The sequence below is a fragment of the Xenopus tropicalis genome, chromosome 6 (genome assembly GCF_000004195.4).
Source record: "Xenopus tropicalis strain Nigerian chromosome 6, UCB_Xtro_10.0, whole genome shotgun sequence".
NCBI classification, from domain to species: domain Eukaryota; kingdom Metazoa; phylum Chordata; class Amphibia; order Anura; family Pipidae; genus Xenopus; species Xenopus tropicalis.
The window spans coordinates 82,323,688-82,335,125 of record NC_030682.2 but is presented as its reverse complement, the minus strand read 5'-3'; the positions used below and the strand labels follow the sequence as shown (position 1 = coordinate 82,335,125).

Here is an 11,438-nt window from a genome sequence, read left to right as displayed (position 1 = left end):
GATGATGATTTATGAGATGAACAGAAGGAGGATTTTGCAGCAGAACTGATGCTCTTTCCTCAAATGATACACTGGATTCTTATATAAGATTGCCAGCCAGGAAAATAACATTAAATTGGCACTTCTATTCAAGTTTAACAATGGCAAAATGATTTTTTTGTACTATTGATGTTAAATTAATATCATTACCGAGATAGCCAAATAAAGATTCACTAGCCCTTTTCTATTTCATCTGCAGAAATATGGAAATAACATAGTTTGAATTCTGATTACCTTAAATTTCAAACAAAGGAAATCATTATACAGATGTGGTCTTTAACAAAGCCCTTTTCCACTCTCCGTCTGCATTCACTTGCAAATCATTTGCCAGTAAAAGCCAGCGTTCCTCTCAGTCCCTAACCTTCCCATGGTAAGTACTGCAGCTCTTTCAGCAGAGGCTGGCTGTGTTGTGTGAGAAAGGATTTTTTTTCCTTATTAATCAGAAGCCCTGAATGAAAGCCAATCAGAGGCAGCGCTTCCCCTTGCCTTTGCTTTCCTGCCTCTTAGAGTTAAAAGTGATACTGTGACTGTGAGGAAAAGACTGAGTAGGAATCAAGTCGAATCATCTCTGGGAAAATAAAAGCAGAATAATATAGACTACAATAGCAGCAAATGCTCTAATCTTGTTGCTGAACTGGAGAGCATCTCTTCGTCACCGGGAATATCAAAGGTAAGCTATCTCTTCCATCTGTATCGTGATGCTTCCTCTTTATATTAAGCTGACAGCTGTGCTGTGTGCATTTTAATCAACACAATCTATGTCTAAGTATTGCAACTTTTAATGTAGTGCTTCTGCTTACTGGAACATATTTTGGGGAGTGGGTGCAATTAGCAGATTATACCAGGCATCACTTAATGCAAGGGGAATTTTGCATAGTCCAGTGTGCTGTACAGGATACTATAGATCTGAGTTTTTCAGCTGGCGATGCCTAGTGCATATGTTTATTACCATAGAAATAATTACTGAAAGAAGCCAGAAAAAATCCATGAATATATAATGGTGTAACTGTAAAAATGACAACTGCAGCAATGTGCTACTGTATAGCAGAAATTATATTCTAAATGTCTGGTTTCAGGTTTTCAAGCTGGCATGTTAAATCACCCATTGCAAGTATTTGGAATTGAGAGTTATATTGCACTGCAGACACTGGGAAATACGGTGTATGGATATGGATAAAGGAAAGGGGTCAGGAAAGATGAAACAAGGGGGGTAACAGTAGGAGACCAAGAAAGCATTATATATAATAGCAAAAGAGCTGATTTGTATATACCAAAACACAGCAAAATAACACAGATGTTATAGGTTGTTTTGATGTAGTATGATTACAAGTGTTAATAGTATACCTACTCCCTTTTAGCAACTGTTGATGGTAAGTATGGTCTACAGTTAGTAACATGATAATGTGTTTTGTGATACTCTGTGCAACCAGGCATTTCAAGCTACCCTCTAGCTTTTTCAATGTCCCTGCACATGCAATCACTGACAACAGCACTGAGTGTCTTATAACTGACACATTACCTTTTTCTGCTTTCATACAAATGGAGCTGCTTCCTATAATCTTCATCTTTCATTTTGGTAAAAGCATCTCTATTATACTAAAATGCACATCTATTATTTTCAATGTGTGTCAGGATATATATTTCTGTACCATCAGCTAAGAAAATAAATGCCACATGCTGGCACAAAAGGCTGCATAGTGCTAAAACTAGCAAACTCAAACAACACACATGCACAAATGTATACACAATGTATATGTATCTTTTAGAAAGGAATCTATATATCTGTCTAAATATCTATCTGTCTATCTATCTATCTATCCTCTATGATCTTCTATAATCTCTTTTTCACAGAGAGAGACAGACAGTTAAAAGATGATTGATAGATAGATAGATAGATAGATAATAGATAGATAGATAGATAGATAGATAGATAATAGATAGATAGATAGATAGATAGATAGATAGATAGATAGATAGATACTGTAGATTGATTGTCATTGTGTTCTAAATGCACTACAGGATATATAAACCAAACATATCTCATTTTCAAGCTTAACTTTTCTCACTACTAGACAGTTCGAGCAATTAATTAAATGTATATATTTTAATAACCAAACTTCAGATGTGAATTAAAGAGTCATTCATGCAGTAAAACATCCATAAGCAGCTTTCTAGATTTGGTGTGGCTTGCAGAGTAAGATAAATACTTTTTGGAACATAAGCTGGTAATCTTGTTTGTGCCAAGGGAACCCTTCTAAATTAGACTATTCCATTGCCTTGCCAACGTGTTAAACAAAAGAATTGAATGAAAAGCTCATTTATAGTCTATGCAGGAACTCATAATGGAAGAAAAGAATAACAGACTGGAAGTTGTGTTTTATTGTATAGTTTCTATTTCTTCAATATTAGTCCTAAAGGCACTCAGCAAACAGGGAGAATGTAAAATATAACAATGTACCAGTGGTTCAGCATTTAGATACTTCTGCACTTTCCATAACCTATGTTTTATGTTCCGCTCAATAGGTGGCAAAAGAAAATGTCAAGAGATTGATTTGATTTGCACAGCTGAAGTTCATATTCTGCATTTATATGTGTAAAAAAAAAAAAATCACGTGCCAACTTAAAATGCAGCATGCATATGATGTGCCAAAAATTTCAATTTTTTTCTGCATGCAACATAAGACACTGCATAACTAATTTTTCTATGGATCTAGCTGTGTCTGGCTGTGATGTGCCTCTAGCTGATTACAGTTATCTCATACATTACAATACCTGGATTTTAATTAGATATATTATGTGTGATTCCTTTTCCTATTTGCATATTAATGTATTATGTCTTTGCAAGTATTAGTGATCTTTTTTTTTTTAACAGGGTCTATAAACAGTTCTTGATTCAACAAAATATAAATTTGGTGCAAATCATCTACAAATGGTGTTTTCATATCCCCTGCCTTCTTGTTTTTTCATACTCACCGGGAGTTTAAATCCTCAATCCATTGCTAGCTGCTTTTACAGCCCTTCATCAAAGAATGCATTCTGTACAAATAGCTTTTTCAGTAATAGAGTAGGAAATGGGAATTTGAAACAGATTTGTTAGTGATGAATATTTAGGGCTTATTTCTTTTTTTCCCAAACAAGGAAAGGTTAATTTGAAATGATACTTGCATCTGCATCTGAGAGAGCCCTCTCCGTGCTGGGAATTCATGCCAAGATAGGGAGCAACTGAGACAGAGAAAATGTGTCCTGTCTTGGGTGTATCTGTGTTGCTTTCCATTTTCCTTTTATGTTAACCACCAGAGATGAAATGGGAAAGACACTGCACCATTCCAGTATCATTTTTCATTTCTTTACTGACATTGTCATAGCACTGAATAGTTTACGTAGCGCAAACCTCAGATTAAAAGAATATGTCAAATTTGTATGAACTTGGGTCAAAATAGTAAAACATGCTTGGCTGCACTGCTCAACAGGGCAAGCTATTATTTATATATTTAAGCACTTCTCTACAAAAATGTGATCATAATGATTCTGTGCTCAGAGGAGACATCAGACATGCCTGATTTCTTTTCATTGTGTAGAGGGGCCATGCTTGTGGAAATTGTCAACTTTCCTATTGTTCTCCTCTAAGCAACATCCACTGAAGGTGTCTTGAGGCACAGTCTAAAATTGAATACATTTATCTGAAGGTTGTTGATGCCATTTCTGATGCCATCTTTTCAGAATATATGTTCTTAAACCAAAAAACTTTTTATGTTCACAGTAATACATATGTAAATAATGTCATAAAGGTTACAATTAGTTGCCAATTAATTATAAGGAAAACATTCAAAGATATGCTAATATATGAGATATATGTGATATTTTTTTCTGCTTTGATTGTTACATTAAATAGGAATTACATCAGAGATAATTAATTCAGGGCATGCTAACCCAAATCCTGTATATTAAAGTGGAAAATTGTGTGGCATAATTGTTGTAACAATGGTATCAGCAGGGACACTTGTTTTGCAATGCTAAATATCTAAACAGGAAGATACCCAATTTGTAGAGAAAAATAGGAAGCAGGAAATAACTAATTACAGTTTATGTGATGTTATTCAGTTCAGTTAACAGGATCTCAACTATCCATAGATATAGGCTTATTACTCAGCCTAGCTTTCCAATCAAGGTATCTCTAGGCCAATACCAGATACAACACTCTAATCAAATATCAGTATTAGGGGTGGGTCAAGCCGACAGGGCACTCTAGGCAACCCGGTCGGCCACCTCACCCCTGCACCTTCCTCATTCGCCCCCCCCCCCCTTTGGCGCGCATGCACAGTTGAACGCGTGGGGGGGGGCGGGGTTTGCGTTGCGATTCGATGGATCATTGCCCCCACCGCATAAGGACAAGTGGCGGGGGAAATGACTAAAGAGAGCGAATTAGGGGTAGGCAGGAGAGGCTGCCTGGTGCCCCCCAATCTTTGCACCCTAGGCAGCTGCCTCTTCTGCCTACCCCTAGTTCTGGCCCTGATCAGTATATATAGTAACAGTTACATAGGGTTGAAAAAAGACCAGAGTCCATCAAGTTCAACCCTTTCAAGTAAACCCAGCACATACAACCTATACTTACCAATCTATACTCACATACATAAACTATATATACAACTACTAATACTAACTGTAGATATTAGTATCACAATATCCTTGGATATTATACTTGTTCAAGAACTCATCCAGGCCCCTCTTAAAGGCATTAACAGAATCTGCCATTACCAGGAAGCGCATTCCACAACTTCTCTGCCCTCACCTTAAAAAACCACCAAATGGAAACTCCGTTCCTCTAATCTAAAGGGGTGGCCTCTTGTGCGTTGATCGTTTTTATGGGAAACAAGAACACCCCCTATCTGCCTATAATCATGTACAGAGTAATCATGTCCCCTCGCAAGCGCCTCTTTTTCAGAGAAAACAACCCCAACCTCGACAGTCTAACTTCATAGCTTAAATCTTCCATCCCCTTTACCAGTTTAGTTGCATGTCTCTGCACTTTCTCCAGCTCATTAATATCCTTCTTAAGGACTGGAGCCCAAAACTGCACTGCATACTCAATGTGAGGCCTTACCAGGGACCTATAAAGGGGCAAAATTATGTTTTCATCCCTTGAGTCTATGCCCTTTTTTATACAAGACAGCACTTTATTTGCTTTAGCAGCCACAGAATGACACTGCCTGGAATTAGACAACTTATACCTAGATACTTCTCCATTAAGGATACCCCCAACAAACTACCATTCAGTAGATAGTTTGCGTTTATATTATTTCTACCAAAGTGCATAACTTTGCACTAGTCCACATTGAACCTCATTTTCCAGTTTGCTGCCCAGTTTTCCAATTTTGTCAAATCGCTCTGCAAAGTGGCAGCATCCTGCATGGAACATGCAGCAAAAATAGAAACAGTACTCTCTATGCCCACCTCCAGGTCATTAATAAACAAGTTAAAAAGCAAAGGACCAAGGACTGACCCCTGCGGTACTCCACTAACAACACTGGTCCAATTAGAAAATGTCCAATTAACCACCATGCTTTGTAATCTATCCTTCAGCCAGTTCTCTATTCAATTACAAATATTATGTTCTAGGCCAATATTCCTCAATTTGATCATTATATATTTATAGTATAGAAGACATAGTACTTTTTAGATGCTGCATACTACAATAATATGTTTAGTGCCTCAAGTGAGCAAGTGACAGAGAGCTAAGCAGACACAGAGCTGTCTCTGGTAGGTCCTCTGTCTCTGTCTCATTGGTAGGTCGTCGTGCATTAAATAGGTGGTGGCACTGGTTCAATGGGAGGAAAGTGGTGGTTTCACAACAAAGGCCAGATGTTTTAGTACTACAGTTCACTTTTCTTCTTTTAAGCATATATTGGAAAATGGGGTGAGGTACTTGAATCCTTAGGCAAAATCTGAAAAACTGGAATTGCTGCAACCTTGTTTTGATAAGGTCCACTAAGGTTTTACATACACTCAGGGGCCCATCAGCCCCTCAGTGTTTTATGATTTGTTGTGTATGTGTGTAGGGGTTGGTAAAAATCCATGGTATTGAACAAATAAATTCAATAGACCCCACTGAATTACTGAGACATACACGCCCCTAAATAGTATTCAGCAACACCAAATTCAATTTAATTGAGTTAAAACAGCCTTTATTAACAACAAGAGCACATTACTGTAGTCCACACAGCAGTGGGATACTTGTTTCAAGCTTGCTTTGTTGACCACTGTAATGTGCCCTTGTTATTATTAAAGGCCAATCAGTCAATTGAATTGACTCCAGTGGTGTTCATTACCATGGATTCTATAATAATCCTCTAGTGGCTAGGGAATGTGCACTGAATAAGATATTAAAGGGGTGGTGCTGAATACTATCACTACTGGTTCATACTGGTTCAGTTTAAAGGGATGCTGTCATGGGTAAACAAGCTGTTTTCAAAATGCAGCAATTCATAATATTGTACTGAAATCTACTGGATTAACAGGGGCAATCACATTTTTTTTTAGCTTAACATTTAGACATCAGGCAATTTCATTTTTTTCCAGGATTAAATTGGGCAGTCCACCCTGCAAATTAATGTCAGTACCCTTCCTCCATCAACTGATGGACAACTTTAAGAGAATCAATTATTTAAAGTCTACATATAGCATTGTGAAATGTGAATCATATTGATTAAGAGGCAAATCTACAATCCATGACAACCCGGCATCAATTTGTATTGATTTGACTGAACATTGCGTATGAACTGGTGTGCATCTACTATATATTCTCAGCTTCAAATCACCTTTATTCATTTTGAAAAGTCCATAAATTACCTGTTTTGTGCACTTTGCACCATTCCTTACAATGGTAATTGTTGTTACAGTCTTTTTATTATGGAAATCAGTTAAAAAATAAAAATTGTATTATGTGCGTATTTATTTTTATATCTATGTATCTATATATCAGTGTAATATTATGAACCCACAAGTTACTAATGACATCACAGCAACCATGCCCATTAGTGCACAATGTAGCTCTCCATATAAAAACTTATTTAACTTAAAGTTTGTGTTTGAAATGGTACATATCAAGTAGAAAGGGATGATTGAGCCATTCATAATAAATAAATAAATAAATACAAATAATAAAATAAAATAAAAACAAAAAAAAAAATTAAACATATTGCCTGTTACATCTACTAGTAATGTAAGGGAGTGCAAGCACACAAACATCAAAAGTCAGCGCATTAAGACTAGTGATGAGCGAATGGGAAAAAATTAGCAAAATGTGGGATTTTTTTTTTTATGTGACCGTGACTTGTTTGATGCAACGGAAACTTTTTTGACACAAATTTAATCTCAATCTGTGGCAGTTTCGAAAAAAACTTGCCAATGGCGAAATGCATAATTTTTTTTTGTAACTTATATTTTTATTTTTCAATAGCACAAGCAAAGACAGGGAAATGCATAATTTTGATGTGAATCCATGCTTGGAAAAAATGTGCTCATCACTAATTAAGACAGTAGAAGAGAAAAGATTATGGCCTTTTAATACAGCATTGTTGTTTGTGAAATGTATTTCCCTGCCGTGTATTGCCTTGTCTATCAAACAACAAAGGTATATTTCATATAATAATCGGCTCAAAATATAATACCACTAGAATATATGAGCTATATTTTAAAATTCTTACACATTTTACAGATGCTAACAAAATAATATGCTTTAAATGTTATCACCTACCTATTGTATGCGAACATGCTTCTAGTATTTCCCTTAGCTGGAGTCTCTAAATGAAATAAAATCTACTCTATAGTAAAGACTTATGACTGCTATGCTAAAGGGGTCATTTACAAGGCCGTGGATGCAAGAGCAAAAGCTTTTCTCTTAATGTTCATTCTAAAAGCACTTTTTTACAGGGTCTGGCTATGCTCTGCCTAGTGGTGGATAGGAAATCAGGCACACAGGGAAGCCCTGTCCTTAATTTCTGCCAATTTCTGCAATTTTCTTTACGACCTGAGCCTGACAGTGCTTTCTTGTCTTAAATGCCCACAAGTTAGGGGAAGATTAAATTAAATAATTATATTTATATTAAAATAATAATATCCAAAGGGACAATCAATTTTATTCTTACATTTTTTCATTGTATGTAGAAACAGAGTGGTAGTGTCATCATTCCTTTGATTTGTTGATGCTATATTTTTTAAAACACTATATGCTTATGCAAAGCTTAATCCTTGTGTAAGCTTCCTTTTTCCCCTTACTGCCTGCCACTTGTTTTCTTAATACCTTCCATAACCCTCCTTGATTAGTCAGCAGGTCCAAAAAACTCACAAAAATAAAACTATGTAGGTATGGTTGAGGCAAGAATGACCATATGAGCTGTTGTGGTCTGCATAATTTATTACTCTATAAACATAATTATTTCTTTTGCACAAAATTCTAAAGCAAAATCATAGGTATTCCCTTTTTTCAAAAAATTCAGAAGGAAAAGCTAAGGCAGATTCATCAAAGTACGAGTTTGAATCCCGAAATGGGTAAAATTTGGATTAGATACGATAATTTCTGATGATCGGAAATGTCACGATGAAATCATATTGCTGATCCGAAAGTCACAAAATTTTCGTATCTGAATGATCGGAAACGGCGGGAAAACCTTTCTGGCTTTGATCCTTCTGTGCATGTTTTTGGAAGCTTCCCATAGGACTCAAGGGCACTGCAGCTCCAACCTGGCCCAAGGAAAGTCATGATAATGAAGCTTTAATGAATCCAAAACTTTAGTACTCAGCATGACAAATACGATTTTGTCACACAAGTTGTCGCTCAGATTGCATGTGCATGTGATCTGAAATGAAAATGCTAATTTTTTGCATCTCATAAAAAATATCTACAAGTTTTTTACCTTTATATCTGAAATTAAACCTCTGTTACATATTTAAGACCAGTTATAGCTTGTAGTAATTATTTGCAGAAGTACCCTTCTTATATAAGCACACAGCATACATTAAACACACAGAATTTACACCATAGAATAAATGATATAGTGTATTATATTGACAAAATACATCATATCTACAAGTTTTTTTTACCTTTATATCTGAAATTAAATCTCTGTCACATATTCAAGACCAGTTATAGCTTGTAGGAATAATTTGCAGAAGTACCCTTCTTATATTAAGCACACAACATAAATTAAATACATAGCATTTGCATCATAGAATAAATAGTGTATTTTATGTTTGCTTAAAATATTCACCTTTTTATGCACAGCCAAATTAATATATGACATATGTGCTAGTAAAATACATTTTATTTTAACAATGAACCAATCTATCATCAGCAATAAAGTATGCTGTAATGTATCACTTTGCACAGAAACAGTCACTAAGCTTGCTCTAAGTCATACAACATTCAAAAATAATTTATTGTCACCATATTTATGTTTTGGGGACTGGAACTTAAAGACTGAATTAATCATGAGAATCCAGTCATACAACCATAGATAATGTGTGAGCAAGACCATCAGGTCTGATGCCCATAACTGCACTACATACTGAAGGTGGTAAGACCTCACCTTGATTATACCTATCCCGGCCTATTTGAAGGATATTAATTAGTGATGAGCGAATCTGTCCTGCTGCGATTTGCAGACAATTTCGAGAATCTTTCAAAAGAACAAATTCGCAAAACAGCAAAAATGTTGCGCATCTCAAAAAATAGTCGTAAGCATCAAAAAAATCTTCAAATGGCGAAAAGCAGAAATTCGGCATGGATCAATGTCCACCAAAAAATTATGCCCATCACTAAAATAATGAGCCAATAAAAGGATATGATATGTCAGAGAATATTATAGACAGAGAGGAAAGTAGTGGGGGATCTTTTAGTTAAAAGGAAGAAAAGGAATTTTCACCTGAAGCAACACATATGGCAGGGATAGCAGATTGCCTTGACTTATAAGATATGCTTGTATGTCTTCTTGGACAGGCAAAATATCCAGGACTATCTGTATGTTTGTACTTGTGTTGTTTTTTTATGTGTGTATGTGTGTATACACATGTATATGTTAAATTTTCTTTAATTGTTTTGATTTCCTAATGTGGTTCAGTAATTCTGGTGAATACATGGAAGGGATGCACTTGATGGACAGTTCAATTTTTCTACCCAAATTAACTTGGTAGCTATGTAACTATAATGATGGAGTCACGGGTAATCAGCAGACTCACCTTAGTTTTTGAAGCTTGATACAGATAACCTATACAATTATGGAATCAGTGTCTTCAAATAATGAGCCAAATAAGTGTTGTGAGCGATCTGCTCATCCCCAGTCAGAGCCAAAAGGAAAATTCCAATCTCTCACGTCTAATAGAATTTTGCAGCTGTGGGTGATTGATTAGCTGAAGTAACGGGATTGTACACTGTAGAAAGTTTCCTTATGTCCTTAAATTACCTAAGTTATTTTCACAGGAGCTTGAAACTGTGAAGACAATTCAGATACTGTAGACAGAGGCAAGAAAGAAAGAAAGAAAGAAAGAAAGAAAGAAAGAAAGAAAGAAAGAAAGAAAGAAAGAAAGAAAGAAAGAAAGAAAGAAAGAAAGAAATGCTAGAGCATTAAGGCTAAGGGCACACGCAGGAAATCATCCACTTTGCTTGACCTGCATTTTGTAAGTAGGAAGACGAAAGCAGATCTACTGTCATGCACTGTCATGCAAACATATACATATTTACTCAAATATTCACACAGTGTAGCCCATGCAGGCCAACACTGTGCCTGTAATTGGAGCTACAAGCCAATCCACATTCCTCTGGCTGCATACAAAACACAGGTGTAGGAAAGATAATGAAGAAAAATGATGCACGTAACAATTTTTTAATGCATTTTACAAATTTTTTTTATGTGCGCATCATTTTTTTGAGGTGTAACAAATTTTGTTTGATGCACGCAATTTTTTTTGTGGCAAAACAGTTTTCCATTGATCAGGTTACACTTTGTTGATATAACCACAAGGAGTTAGCTCATCTCTAGTTACTGGTGCTTTATTGTTTTTGCAACCTGAGATCTTTATTGTGAGTTGAGTGTTATGTAACAAACACTGTTATGTAGTCCGAATGGGTAAGGTTTTACAAAATCTGAACTTACAGCCTTATCCTTTTGCTGTTTACATCTTGTGTTTGTTTTTCTTTGTTATTTTGCATATGTGGGATTCATTTGTAAATGTCTCTTGTATTATATATAACTGTGTTACATGGTGGAACTAAAAAACTGAAACTTATGCTGGTTGGAGGTGTTTACGCTAAAGGCAATATTTATTGTCTTCACTATATCCCCAAAGAACCAAAATATTAATATTCATTATTTATATACTGGGGGCTCAATAACGGAAACTGGCAC

At 35.7% G+C, this 11,438-nt stretch overlaps 1 protein-coding gene across 1 annotated transcript in view; it reads left to right on the top strand.

Moving 5' to 3' along the window:
- Positions 1–403: 403 nt before the first annotated feature.
- cdh10 (cadherin 10, type 2 (T2-cadherin)) overlaps positions 404–11,438 on the top strand; it is a 177,402-nt gene continuing 166,367 nt past the window's right edge. The window contains exon 1 of the mRNA XM_002935584.5: positions 404–709. The gene's annotated coding sequence lies outside the window, so the exon portion shown is untranslated. The remainder of the gene's footprint in view (positions 710–11,438) is intronic.